At 29.8% G+C, this 16,181-nt stretch overlaps 1 protein-coding gene across 1 annotated transcript in view; it reads left to right on the top strand.

Annotated features, from left to right (window-relative positions):
* Nucleotides 1–16,181, top strand: part of LOC145297726 (protein RER1-like) — a 146,089-nt gene that overhangs the window by 91,045 nt on the left and 38,863 nt on the right. The window lies entirely within an intron of this gene.

Genomic DNA, 16,181 nt, shown 5'->3' on the forward strand with positions numbered 1-16,181 from the left:
ATACAAGCAAGTTTCTTTGTGGTCAGTTATGGTCTATATCACAATTGAGATGGTATGATTATATTTACTGGCATTATCATTAGACGTTAAAAATAAAGTTTTGTTTTTAAAGAAAAAAAAAAAACAGCTATTTGCCTGACTTATGCCAGCAACAATTAAATTAACCTTTAATTTGTGACTCAAACTCTTCCACTACTTTAATCATCGAATGAGTGCATAAGCTTAATTTTTTATATATATATATATATATATATATATATAAAATCATATCAAGGCTCTTGATTATATTAAATATTTTGAAAAAACTGTATAAAACTTTTCATTTAAATTCTAATCTAGTCAGTATAAGTATTCTAACCTTTTCAATTATAATTTTAATATAACTTAATTATAATTATTTCTTTATTTTATTTTTTTATTTATTTATTTTTTTTGAAGAATATGGGAGTGTCTTTTAATGAGTTACATAGAATCTTTTTTTTTTTTTTTTTTGAACCTGGGGCTCTGGAGATGTATCGGATGACTCCCTGGTTAGGAATATAAATGATACGGAGATCATATCAATTCTCATTTGCACTATATATATATATATAATAGAGTATTATGTGACTGGAAAGTACCTATGTAAAATAGTGTTGATATAATTCATTATGTTTAGCATAATTTTTAGCTTCTTCAGATATGCATAAGTGGTTTGTTAGAATTTACGTATCTGAAGGCATGAATTAATACCAAAATTTTCTATGAATTCATACAGTCTATTTTACATAATACGGCTTATAAAATCATATATCATACTGTTGGATATTTTTAGCATATATCCACTCACATACATGCAGTGCAGGAGTATACACCTAGGAAGTTATTGCCTCTATGTGTATGTATAATATATATATATCTATATATATAATTTGCACATACGCACCTGAAATTTGCAAAGTAAATAAAGAACAATTTTTTCAATAATCCATTTAAAAAGAAATGAGAACAAAAAAAAAAAAATGAATTTATAAACCAAGATGTTCTAATAAAAAAATAATAGCGAAACCAATTTGAAGGCTTATTTTATTTTTGAATTTTTTTTTTAATACATATATACTTATTCCAATATTTTGGGAGTTATTTCAATTTTTCCCCTGAATTTTCTACATATTAATCTTTTTTTTTTTTTTTTCTTGATATACTTCTAATCGTTAGATAAAGGAGAAAGCATATGTAGTGATTATAGATTGGTTGAAAGATGTATATCTGCCAACAAAAGTAAATCCAATTCCGATTTGTTATTGCCTAGATTAGGGAGTTGTTTGGTTTACAGGTAGGGGGAAGAGAGATAATGGTGGGAGGCAAATAGAAAGGTAGAACATTTTTTTCCTCCTCCTTCCTTAATGAAGAAATATTTATTTTTTTTTAACTAGTAAAAGTATACATAGTGTGATGTATGGAAGCGAAACTTGACCAGTGATATTTGAGGACATTTGTTGTATGGAGAGAAATATTAAGTAATGTGTGTAATGAGTAGGGCTCTGACAACAGAATATTCTTTCCATTATTTTGACTCCAGTATATATCCGACGCAGTAAGACACAGTCAACCGAGAACCACATCAGTCCATACAAAAGCATAAGATATTAACGGATATATACTCAAGAGTCAAAACAATAAAAAAGAATATGCTGTTGTCACAGCTCTAGTAATGAGTTTAAAGTTGTTGATGGCCTCAGTGGGAGATTAAATCTCAGCAGTATGGGTAGATGTATGCAAAACAGGCGACTTAGATGGTACGGTCACATCAAAAGTCTTGATGAGATTTTCAGTTGAAAAGTTAAGGTAGTAGATTCAGTTCGTAGGTGAAGACTAAAAAAAAATATTAAAATGATAAAAATTGAGAGAAAGAGGAATAAAAACCTGGTCAGACATAGGTTAGTTTGGAAGTCAGTTTCTTAAGGTGGTCCAACACATGCCAGCATTTAAAACGGACGTTAAACTGAATAGAATGTTGAAAGTACCCATCTGTGCTAGGTTTCTCATCTTTTTCTTCTGCATTTAAGTAGAAAAAAAAAACCCCTCTTTTTTACTTCAAATAAGAGTGATTGGTGCGTATTTAGAATTACTTAATAATAAAAAAATATATATAGAAAAATCTGTATGATGTACATACTCCTCATAGAATGAAGATGTCATATTCCAAAAATCACGTAAATTGATCAAGTGTTCTTATATAGAAAATAATTTTTGATTTTTAGCGATTTTTTTTTTTTTTTTTTTTTTTTTTTTTTTAATGAGTGGCAGAGTATTTGCCTCACATGCAAGAGACTCTGTTTTTGAATCTCAAGTTCGCATGTGTACAACTGATGAGACCAAATGAGAGCAAAGCTCAAGTCTTGGACTTCCAATTTGTTGGCTGCCATAACTCTTACGAGCTGCGATGTCGTTTGGTTGTGGAAATACACACCCACACAGGGTGGTGCAAAAATAGGTATACAGCAGTACGCAAAGGGAAAACATGTACATAATATTCACTATATTTATTATACATAGTATTCAAATTATTCTCCTTGCTCATTTTGATTTTCCAATATGATAAAAAAAAAAAAAAAGATTCCATATTACCAGTTTTCTGGATGGAACTACATTTTCAAATAAACTGTAATTGAAGTACATTATTATAGTTGCAATAACATGGCACAACGATAGCAAATGGAAATTGGCTAGTCATAATCTCCTTAGTTAATTAAAAAATTTTTTTTAATACTTTTGATATCAGATGCAGCATATTGCCACTACAGTATCGAAAACTGCTGTAATAAGAGTGAGATTTTTGAGGGACATCCTTGTGGGAAGCTGGACATGAAAATGTTTGATCAAATATTAAAATTTTTTATGCTTATGCACTTTTTTTTTTTTTTTTTAATAGTATTTTCAAGTTTTATATCTTTATTAAATTGTTAGATGAAAGTACAGCATAATTACAAAACTCCCCTCCCCATGTTCTGAATGGCTTTCTAAAAAAATGGTATTTTCTTTCCGTCACAGGTACGTACATCATATATATTTTTCTTTATTTTTGTTTTTTATATGGGTGGGTGAAGACCTCTTGACAAGCACCTATTTATTTATTTATTTATTTTTTTTTTAATCATGGATAAAGGTTTAGCATTTTGTATGAAAAGATTCTTTCTGGTCTTTTTTAATTGTCTAATCAATTTCCTTTCGGGATTTACAATTCATTGTTTTTTTTTTTTAATCTTCCTGAGCAATGTCGGAGCATGACTAGTTTTATTTCTTTTTTTTAATTATTAGCATTCTGCCCGGCGTTGCCTGGTTGTAAAATACACCTATATATATTTCAATTTATGCGGATTTTGTATTATAAAGCCAATTCTCTTGAATATTATATTGTACCCAATATATAGTGATTTCAAAAGCAAAAAAAAAAAAATGATTGGTGCCATCAGTTGGAATCAAAACCAAGACATTTAGCTTTCTAGCAGCATTTGCTACCATCTGGCCTAAAGGCACATACATATCAAAACTGGACAAATTAACAGTTAAACATATAAATGTATATTTGAGCATGCATAGATAATACTCATTAATTTGACTTATGCCTACCTACTTCCAATTTTTTTATTTTTAACCCCCCAGCTATTTTTTTTTTTTTTTTTTTTTTTTTTTTGCTAAAAATTAAATCGAATTTGTTCCACAAGTCTGAATACCGTGTATATCAATTTTCAAATCTGTAGACCAAAAATTGACAGTTTTGTAGAGACCTTTTCGCACACATGCAATGTATATGCATACATACATATTGTATTGTTGTATATATATATATATATATATATATATATATATATATATATATATTATACTAGACTACCCATGACCCGTTGGGTCAGTATGTTATATTAGCTATGGAATTCATGTATGAGCGTGACACTTGTGACATAAAGAAAATAGTTTTTTTTACATAACAGAAACATTTCTATGACAGTATATTAAAATGAAAAATCATGGATGAATCAGTCAAACATGAAAAAAAAAAATCCTCCCTATTTGTGTAAAGTTACCTATTTTTCTGAATAATCGCTCAAAAATCGAAAATTAAACATGATTTTCCTACGAATCAAACGCAGGCAAAAGTCATTTAGCAGCAAAAACGCACATGAACCTACCATTGAGAAATATAAGAATGAAAAACCCATATTGGAATCCTTCAACCAAGTTATAGAAACTTAAAATCTAAAAAAAAAAAAATAAAACCTGAAGCAAAAAAATACAACCTAAATAAAATAAAACTAATATTGAAACAGATTAGTAAATGTGTCAACAAATTCACCGTTCTCACAACTATTTTGTATCTAGAAATGTAAACAAAAAATAAAAAAAGGAAGGAAGGAAAACGGATGGATAGAGTAGTAGTAGTAGTAGTAGTCTTGGCTTTACTACAATTGTTCTTATATTTGTCAACGGGTTAAAGTTGTTTAGTAGTAAGAAAATAGCGACAGTATAGTTGTAATAAAGAATAGTTGCAAAACACCCCTACTCTTCCCATGTTAAATAATAATTTTGGAGCAATAACGCGCAGGTCAAAATCTGGAAAAGAAGCGATTTGTGTTTATTTGTTTATGTTAATGTTTATGCGCGCATGTGCAACCGGATGTCGTAAAGTGGGTTACATCACTCGTTACAAGGTCATTTGAGTTTTATAATTATATAGATTATTGCCTCTGATTTGGTGCATGTTACTGTAATGAACAGGCTGTAATGAAGTGAATATATTTTCTATCCCTCTGGTCCACAATTGCAGACTGGTCTCTCCCGGAGATGTTTTTAGGGATTCCATGTGGCTGAGGAAACTTCTTTAACTTAAGATTTTATTTTAAAATGTTTAATGAAGAAATCATCTCTTGACACTCAATGTCTGTAACCATAACTCATTTCAAAAGATTGTTTAAAATTTTCATCAAGAAATAATCCTTTGAGTTATGACATTTTAAATAATACGAACCCTTTGAGCTATTTATATATTTCTTTTAGTTTAATACCCAATATATATCTTTACACATTAGTGTTTTATGCTTACACAATCTTGTAGGAAATGATGACTGCTGGTCAAAGGATTCAAACCCAGTTGCAAAGTCACTGTTGACTCTGCAGCCTAGTATTCAACCCCTAGGCCACCATCAGTAAACGTGGGATAAAAAGCGTTTAAATTCTGTAGTATGTTAAATCGATAGACATAGAGTAAACTTAGTCATATTGTTTTACGAATGCAGCTAGAATATAAGTTGACGGCATATTGGAAATTCTCATCGAGGCTCAATACTTGCTTTTAAGAGGTTAATAACAATAGTCGGTATTTCACGAGGAATGTGGATCCTGTGTAAATGCTTTTTTTTTTCCTTTTTTTTTTTTTTTTTTTTTTTTTATTCCTCCCTTAAAGCGCATGAGCAGAAAATTTTCATTGGTTTATTTAATCACGGGAATTTTATTGAAGTGCTATTTAAGGTAAAAAAAAATAAATAAATAAATAAAAAGGCCAAAAGCATTATTTGAGTATGTATGAAAAAATAACAAATATTTAGTGAAGAAAATATAAAATGTAAAATAAAATAAAAACAAGCACAAAATAAAAGTATGAATCAAATCTACTCATCGAAATAAAACAATTTAAAAAATATGTAAAATAAAATAAAAACAAGCACAAAATAAAAGTATGAATCAAATCTACTCATCGAAATAAAACAATTTAAAAAATATGTAAAAATATAAAATGTAAAATAAAATAAAAACAAGCATAAAATAAAAGTATGAATCAAATCTACTCATCGAAATAAAACAATTTAAAAAATAAATAAATACACATGATTAAAAAAGAAAAAAGATCTACACAAAGGAAGCGCAAGAAAACCTTTTGCGCATTTCATGAAGCAGCCATTAAAAATAAAACCATTTATGCAGGGTCCGCGTTCCCTGTGAAATACCCAATATTCTTAAGTCTTTTATTTTTACCTACTTACACTAGTGTTTCATGCTTACGCAATTTTTCGGGACAGACAAAATGATCCCAAATCTTGGTTACCCTCTATATGCCAAATCACCATGTTTTAAGTAACCCTTGAGGACAGAACCCTCTTAAAACTTTGAATGTGTATAAATTTTTAATAAAATTTAAACCATATGTAGAAGATACTAATTTGACAAGCTTTCCAACATTTCAGATTCTTTGTTTCTTTTGATTTTCTTGGGTAATGGAACAAAAGGAGAGGCAGTAAAAAAAAAAAAAAAAAAAAAAAAAAAAAAAAAAGCAAATAATTCTCTATCCCTCTGGTCCGTAGTTGCAGATTGATTTCTCTGAGACATTAAGAACTAGACATGGCTGAGGAAGCTTCTTTACTTCAACTGTTGGGCTTTTGGTTCACATCCATTCGTTATTAATAGCCTTTGTGATCTCTACTCTACTGCCACATCTGTAGGGGCAATGCCATGTTGTTTGTGTTGATACACTTCAGGCAACTAATGATGATGTTAAATGCTGAATCTATTTTTTTTTTTTTTTTTTACCAGAGGGGGTGTCATTTATCGAGCCCGAAGGGCACTCTAGGATAAAGGTTAATGAATGTAAGGTGGAAGTGTAATCATTAATAGTGTAAGTTGTGTAGAATTTGATTAAGAGGACTATTCAATAACTTGTTTACATTAGACTTGACATACTGTAATTGGCTGGGAAGCAGGTCAGTGGAACAGGTGGGCAGTTCTAAGAAAGAAGCTTTGTGGAATCTACGTTTATATTTAGGCACAGATAGTTGAGGAAATTGTTGATCGTGGATGTAGCTAGTAGGGTTTTTTTTTTTTTTTTTTTTTTTTTGTGAAAGTTTGGCAAGGGGGGACCATAGATTGGAGTTCAGATGAGTACAGGAATTGGGTTGATATTAGCAGGACCTATCTTGGCATTGCCTAGGATGGAATATAAAAGAAAATGCATAAAATATTTTAGGATTTATAGTGGGGGATCACAAGTTCATTAACAGTCATTAATGTCACTTTTACTTAATCAAACATGTTTATTTTATCAAATGGTTGCTTATTTCAAAGTTGAAAACAGACACCCACTTAAAAAAAAAAACTCTAAAAATAAAAAACAATTGAAATTTATATTTAAAAAAAAGAAAAAAAAGTGAAATTGGTTGATAAAAATAAAATGTCACCACCCCAATTTTCCTGTTTTATTCTATGACAAAGAATACTTGTAAACATTTATCTTTTAGTCATAATATTTAATGTTTTTAATCAAAAATGCTAAGGCAGTTTGTTTTTCTGTACTTTGTAAATGAGAAATTCTAGACTAAAGCAATTTCAATTTTGTTTCAATCCAGTGACCCATATTGAGGGAATGTTTTGTCACGTAAAAAAAAAAAATGTATATCAGAAATAACGGTAAGAAAATGAATAAGACTATCTTCTCCTCTTCAACCGCCCCCCCCAAAAAAAAATAAGAGAAAAATCTTACCAAAGGTGTTTTTTCCAAAAGTTGCTGGCATGTGTACGTAAATAAAATGAATAATGCTAACCATTAAAAAAAATAGGAATTTAAATAATCCCAAAGAGATTTTATATCCATTCGCATATGAAATCCTTCTAGACTGAGCCATTTTCTACAAGTAATATCATGAAAAGCATGTATTTAGATTTGGAGATGCAATATTTTATTTTTCTAATAAAGAATGCAAGTAAACAATTGCCTAGGCATAATGTTTAATGGTGCTTCTATGTTATACAAAAAAAAATATTGAATTTCAAGTAAAACAAAGGGTACCTATGTAATTGTCATTTCACAAATAGTAACATATCCAAAAATTACAGAAGACGATAAGGTAGAAAAATAATTTTTAATAAAAACTGTTTTTGATAAAGTTTATCTGGGGGAATAAATTTTGTCCGACATTTTGAATTCTGTTCGTCATGTGACGTATACAACAGAACTTATCTCCCCTGTCAATTATTTTTAGTAAGTGTAATATAGTGATTTTGTTTCCTTTCACAAATTTTTTCATTAATAATTATTTTTCTACCTCATGTTTCATAATTCTTGGATATGTTAATATTTGTGACCTTACTATTTAAGACATAGGTACAATTTGTTGTTCCCCCAACAAAGTAGGGATTGGACCTCATAGTTCACTCTCGTTCGTCTGTTTGCACTTTTCTCAATAACCATGCCTTAGATTTTATTTGAAATTTTGCGCAAACCTTAGTTGTGGTGAAAGTAAATTTTTGCCAGAATGGATTTTCTGGGATAACTTTGGTTGTCGCCTAGGGGGCATTATAGGGGTAAAGTTGCCCGAAATCGTTCCTTCATTAGTTTGTTTGCACTTTTCTCAATAACCATGCTTTGGATTAAAAAAAAAAAAAAAAAATTTTTTTTTGTACAAACATTAGTCATGATGGAAGTAAATTGTTTCCAGAATAGATTTATTCACTCATGGAAGGGGACCCTGCATGCTCGGCTTGTTTCATTTTAAATTCAATATTTTTTTGTTTGTATAATATAGAAGCACCTATTTAATTTTTTGTTAGAACGATCATTAATTTTTTAACCATTTGACATGGTATACGATATGGAATATTTTCAAAGAAATCAGTTTTTATTGCGAGAGCATGAATTACTACATATGGTTAACTGTAATTCAGTAAATTTTAGCTGTTTGTGTGTTTTATTATAAAGTCAAATATATTGCCTGAAATAATATTTAAAAAAAAAAATAAATGGAAAAGATTAACACTTAAATTATAATTACTAAATTCACTAGGAAAAAGTTCAGGTTAATTCATATATATAGATAGATTGGTTATTTTTACGAGTTTTTTTTTCTTTTTCCCCAATTAATGTGTTGAATGTAAAAATAATTTATCATCCGAGTGTGATTTTTTTTTTTTTTTTTTTATAGTCAAAGTGAAATCCATGAGTTTTTTTTTTTTTTTTTTGCTTTCAAAATGATTTTGAGGAGCATCCTATTTTTATTCATGCTGAAAAGCTGTTATTTGAGAAACTTGATTTGAGTATTTCTTTCGACAGTTATTTAAATTTATTTCACATGGTGCTGAATAGCTCCCCACCTTCTTTATTCTGTGAAAATTACTATGTGAAAATTAAAAAAAAATTTTTTTTCCGTCTTCTAATTTGGCAAAGACAAGATTAATGAATATGTCTATTAATTGCTAGGTGTTACTGCTTGTTGTTGGGTCATGGTTCAATTTGTATTTTTGGCATTTTATAAAAAAAAAAAAAAAAATCTGTAAATGATAGTGTCTATCTGGCCTTCAAATAAGATCTTTGGATATCTGGATAGTAATTCGCATTCCCCAAAGCTCCCAAATTGGTACCTTACCACTAGATGCAGTTTTTTTTGTTGCACCTAGAATTAAAAAATTGACTGATTTGAAATCTTAATTAGTCAAAACAATTACCGATGCTTCTTTACTATTATTCACAATTGAAAATCACATTTTGATGTACTTACCCGTCATGCAGAAATAATTGTCCTCACTAACAATTAGAAAAAAAAATGATCGAATACAAGATTAATTACAAGTAAAAGTAAATTTTATCATGAATTATAGTTTTATTGTATTATATACTATTGAAGATTATTGTAAAAGTAGGGGAGGTAATCTATCATTTCAGCAATCACATACTTCTGCTTTTATCACTCTGATCAAAAAAATACAATAAGACTGATTTTTTATTTTTAACGATTAGAAATTGCGTGCTGCTATGGTTGTGCGAGAGAAGTCTAAGGTTTGTTTCACCATATTGGAACAAGACCTAACTGGTTTTCGCACCGTTCTTTATTACAACAGAATCAACATGCTGGAATGACTGAATGCATAAAGTTGGCCAATCGGATTGGTGGGAAATGTATGAGGCAGAGAGCAAGAATCGGGTCATTGTTTCTGTATACTATTAGGTGTGTCGAAAGGATAGGTAAGGTTGAAAGAAAATGAGAGCAGTCATTGTTTACTGTAGTGTTTTTCCACTGGTATATGATGAGTCAGGATGAAGAGGATTTATTTAGAGAGGGGCTACTCTGTGACTCTCTTTAAATATTACTTGCATGAGAGTGAGTGTCGATGGAACTGATATTGGAATTTACGGTAGCGATTCAAATAGGAAGATATTTATGCAGATACATGGAGAAATGATAGGCAACTAATGCGGGCATATTGTAATATAACGTGGCATATGTTTCGAAAGCTATGAAGTAATTTTCTAATAGGGAATTCCTGTAGTCGCTTTATTATAAAGTTCGATATGACCTATTCGAATGTTTTTTGTGAGAATACTTATTTCTGCATTAAATAAAATTACATCAAAGTATTTTTACTTGAAATCCGATTTTCACTTGCTACGGATACAATAAAAACTCCCAAATTTGTAATGTTTATATCACTATTCTCATCTGATTATTTCAACTGATGGGTATCTTTTAAAACTTTGAAATCTGAATAGTATTTCAAACTGAACCCTTTTTTAACCCCCAGGGATCATTGTCGATCTTAACCAGGTAGAAGTGTTATTTTTGACGGGATGAAAACTATCTGCTCCCATAGATTAAAGAACTGATTCAATCCAAAGTTCTGTTCAGGTTTTTGTGTTCAATATCCCAGGTTCAAGCTAATTCACCTCAACAAGTAGGTTACATTGGATGAAACGTTGTCAATATAACAATTTGATGAGAATATTAATCTGATAATCCAAATTATCATTCCTTTTCACAGTAATTTCCAAACTTTAAAACAATTGGCTTTGAAGAAACAAAAAACCTGTATTAAAATTTTAGGTGCTTATACGGTATGAGTGGAAAATCACCTTCCAAGTATCACCTTCCTTAAATAGTATTTGATATGCTTATGTAACATGCAAAAATATATATCCTCACTAAAAATTGAGTAGAATTTTAATATAAAAAATAAAAATGAACTTTTTGTATTTTGCTGATCCACCGTTCATTATTACTTTTAAGTGACAAACTGACTTATCTTCCCCTGCTTTGAGATTTCTGCTCTTATCAATGGTAGTAAAATATGAAGAAAATGATTTTTTAAAATTATTTTTAATTAAAATCTTGATAAATTTTTCTTAATTTTAACTTTTATTTTTTAACCTTTCAGTAGCATTTTCCAAAGTTTCTGATCATTGACAATCTCTGCCTTTCATAATCAATGAAAAATATTCACACCGGAATTTAAACAAATGTTAGACAAAAGAAAATATTTAAGTATCAAAACATTAAAATCAAACTGAGAAAAATTTTTAAAACTTAAAAAAAAAAAAAAACTTTTGATTATATTTTGACAGAAAATAGAGTACTATTAGTAGCAATTGAAATGCAGTCAATGCTAAAATATTATTTTTACCTTTATCAATATAAAGAGATGTGTGTAGATCAGCACACTTTGTTGGTTTGATCACATTAAAAGAATGGATGAGAGCACTTGGATTAGATGTAGAACAGTTCCTATTCACTTACTTTTTATGAAGGTAGTTAGCGGTTTTTAATATGGGGAAATCCACCTCCTCCCGAAAATGGACCTTCTGGATTGGGACAAAAATCTAAATTGCCTCAGTTTAGGATTTCTTCACTGGAAATAAATTTGATATAGTGTAGTATGAAGTATGGAATTGAAACTTGGCCAGTAAGGGTTGAGGATATGTGTTTCATGGAAAGAAATGATACGATGGATGCATAATGTGAGTCTTAAAGATACTTAGATGTGACAACCTCGGAAAGACTAAATCTAGTGCAGTATAGGGAAACATGTGCAGAATAGACTTTTCTGGTATGCTCACATTGAAAGGTCTTGGGTTAGTAGAACAGTTGAGTTGGTAGATTTAGGCCAAGGAAAACATGGGTGGAAGTGATACGGATAGTTTGAAAGAAAGAGGTATAAAGTAGGGGTAGGTTAGTTCGCAAGTAAATTTTGAAAAGCTGTCGAACATATGTAAAAACTGAATATGATTGTTTTTCATATTTTTATCAAAATTTACCCTTTCCATTAGACACGCTACACTATCTAGACTTGCATTATAATGTTTGTGAGCTCTGCATTTGCGGATTTAATATATAACAAATGCTCAGTGATGGTCTCATTGGTTATATAAAATTGTATCCGATAATTCAAGTGGGTGATTATAAAGTAGATGGAGAAAAATCTATTTCATGCATTGATTATAGTAGGAAACTGTTTATTTTAAATTGCTGTATTGAAACTAAAAGTATTACGAAAAAGAAAAGTGATCCTTGTCCAGAATTTCCCCTATGTTAAAAAAACAAAAATAAAGAAAAATCTGTATGATGTGTGTTGGAAAGAAAATACTGAATTCCAAAAATCATGTAAATTGATCAAGTATTTTTTTTTTTTTTTTTTTTTTAAGAAAATCATCTTTTAAGCAATTTTAGTTTGTCTAATATCCCCATGTTAAAAATGACTTTTTAAAATCATGCAAGTATAAATTATTGGGAGTTATTTCCCTTGTTTTCGTGTTGCAATATTGCCGCTGTTTTTTTTGCTTCAAAATTTGATTTTCTTATTTGATCAATTTGAGATTTTTGGTGTACGATATTTTTTTTCCATCACAAGTACATATATCATAAAGATTTTTTTTAATATAGTGATGAATTCTGGACAAGCACCAGAAAGGTCATATTACGAAAACCAAATTTCATAAGGTTTGCCATTCAGCTAAAAGTTGAAATAACTCACAAAAATGTTTTTTCTTTTTTCCTTTTTTTCTGTTTTTCATTTTCTTGTGATTGTATCTGTGTGGCAGATATGCCTATTGATAATAGTTGCTGTGTGTATTTTATTTATTTTATTTTTTTTTGCTTACATTTCAAAGCAGCACAGCCTAGAAGCAGCTTGTATTCAAGGCATAACTGGAAGCTAATAAACTGTAGTTCATAGATGCCAGAAAGCCTTCCACTCTTATAGTTTCTTCCCACAAACAGCTAGACTTTGAAATCATCCCCCCTCTGTTTCCTGCTTCCCTGACTGTACTAACTTGTAGAAATTTAAATGTAATGTGAATAGACACTTTGCTTCTCAACTCTCCAACATAGTGCTCCTGCAGACATGGTCCCCAATGTAGGCCTTTAGACCCAAGTGGCAATGTGCCTTGTTATGAGTGATTAATGAATAAATTTAAAAAAAAAAAAAAATGACTCTACTACCAGCTCACCTTTGAAAAATGAAAAAAATATATATATAATTAACTTTTTATATTATATGTAATATTTGTTGTCCCTGCTTCATCTACAATAATTTTGGTTTAATATATTTAAAATTAAGTCAACCAGATTTTATAAGTTGGACCTAAATAGCATTTAAGTCAACACATTTAAATTACCAGTCCTTTTTGGATATTTTTCATTCATTGCAAAAAAAAAAAATCCAAACAATATTTCATCAATTACATTATCTGTCTGGACTGATTTTTCTTTCTGTAGAAAACAAATTTGTGACAAGCAACATAAAATGGTTGAGATATCAAAACTGCTAGAAAATTAACTTCATTTAATGCCATTATTTTTAAATATACCCATGATCAAATTAATTTTACTATCTTAACTGTTCATATGTGCCACTTTGCATAACAACATTGCAATAGTAGGCTTAATAATTTAATGATCAAACAATATCATAAGAATTAATTTACAAGTAAATTCAATCTTGGAAACTACTCGTTTGCCGTAATTTTAAACGTTATTTTCATTTTCAGCGACCCCGAAAACCTTTAAGAGTGGTAATTTGAGGGTGGAGTAATTCTTCATATTTACCTTTTTTTTAATTGAATTGTTAGGTGAAAGTACAGAATAGTTACAATACACCCTCCCTTCCCCATGTTAAATAATAGGTTTCTAAATAATAGCATTAAAAAATAGCTCAGGTTGTAAAGTGCAGGAGTACCTATAAAAGGTAACGCCGGATCGGAAAAAGAGCTCAAAATAAATTCTCCGCTCAAAATAAATGGGAGAAAAAAAAAAAGTTAAATTCTCCGCCGTGTTAGTAATTAAAAACTAAAGCAAATTCTCAAAATGAAAAGAAATGTTAGATTCTCCGCTCAAATACCAATATAACAAATGGGGGAGAAAAAAAAATTAAATTCGCTAAAACAAATTATTTTTTACTTGTAAACTGGTTTATTAATTGTAAAAAACAAAAACAAACGGGAGAAAAAAGGAGCTCAAAATGAAAGAAAAATAAAACAAATTATTTTTACAATTGTAGCCATCCGTATTATAAGATTTGTGTGACGTCACTTCCAATGTAAATAAAGAAGTGCGGAGCGTCAGGATAACTGATCTTTGTATTTTAACTCAATTACTATAGTGTTTTCTTTATAACTACTTTTTAAACATAAGCTTACCTTTTCAAAACATGTCATACCTTGTGCTTTTTTTTTTTCCCTTCAAGTTTTTTTGCTTGAACATGTAAACTATGCTCATAATTATCTTATTTCATATTGATGCTTTTCTTTAAGAAATTTAATTTTGAAATGACAAAGCACGGAAGATAACTCTGTTGGAACTAACCCCCTTTTCTTTTCTTATTTTTCATTGAAATTTTTTTTTTTTTTTTCTGAATAGCCAGAGGTTGAAATAGAGCATTTTTTTTTTTTTTTTTTTTAAATATTTATAAAATTATATTAACAATTTCAAACCATTTCAGTAAAAAAAAAAAAAATTGGGCAATGTAGATTTGGGTCAGCTAGTGTTCTATAAATCAATCTATCAAATATTTAACGGACGTGCATCTGTGTTCAGTTAACTCTTGAAAACTAAAATATAGAAACTTCTTTTAATGGATGAATCTGAACCGTGTAACCTAACATGCAGAAAAATCCAACACCTTCACTGTAGAGATCCCCCATTGCTGGAGAGCCATTTACTCTTCTTCCCTCAAACTGCTAGACTTTTGAATTCTTTTGCTGTTTTCGACTTCTATATATGTTCTAACATGTTGAAGTTTAAATATAATGTGAAGGCACTTTGCTGCTCAACTCCCTTTCTAGATTGTCACTGTAGGCAGGTGAATAAAAAAAACCCATTGATTCAGGTTCTTTGTAGCCAGATAATGTTGAAAAAATTATGTCTGAAAACTTTGTATGAGCAAAGATCTTTGCAAATTGAATGTAATGGTATCGGATAATGTAATGTAGGATTGTGGTTTCAGAATTTCATAAAGTATATATGGTGCTTCTACAGTATGAGGCGCATATGAAAATCGCATTCCAAGTAAAAATTCCATGATATATCTACGTATTAAGCAAAAAGTATGCTTATCAAAAAATTATGGAAAATTATTTGGTAGATGTTTAATTAAATTGTATTTTGCCGATCTGACATTAGAACAGAAATTCTTTGTAAAGCAGGGGGAGATAAGTCTGTCTCTCATTTACCCAAGTAATAATAATTTTGATACTTATGCAAAGAAAACCTATTCTTAGGAGGGGAAGATGTTTTATAACTTCTGTACATTCGCCTAAAAATTTTATAAACAAACGATACAATAAAATTTGAATTTAGCTCAAATACTATTTAAAAGAAAATGTAGCATGGTACCTTCTCTGTATAAGCATCATAATTTTTATGAATTTATTTCAAAGACTACAATCACAGATGGCGTTTCTGAATTTTTGAGATGAGGATTGGTTATTCGTATTTGGTTTTATTGGACTACTGCTCTCATCTTGTGATTTTTCACAACATTTTGGTCAATGTAACCTCCAACCTTCTTCAGGTGTATCTCGTCGAACTTGGGAATTTTGAACGGAACCCTTTATTTCATGGGTGTAGCATGCTCTTGTTCTATCAACCATGACTGGATAAAGGCCCTAAGTAATTAGAAATTGTATTTTTCAATTGCCTACACTGAGAATTGAACCATCAACCTTTAGGAGAATATCACGTTTACAATTGAATTTTTCCAAGTACTTTAACCACTGCACCACAGGTCCTTGCAAACTGAAGAAGGTCGGAGGTTACATTAACCGAAATGTTGTGAAAACTGCACTCAAGATGAGAACAGTAGTCCGATGAATCCAAATAATCCGGGCAGTCACAAATATTCAAAATGTTTTCCGTAAAAATTGAAGAAGTGAATGTGGCAAACTCATTTTT

Source organism: Euprymna scolopes, chromosome 18, assembly GCF_053919585.1.
Source record: "Euprymna scolopes isolate OS-2025 chromosome 18, ASM5391958v1, whole genome shotgun sequence".
Lineage (NCBI taxonomy): Eukaryota > Metazoa > Mollusca > Cephalopoda > Sepiida > Sepiolidae > Euprymna > Euprymna scolopes.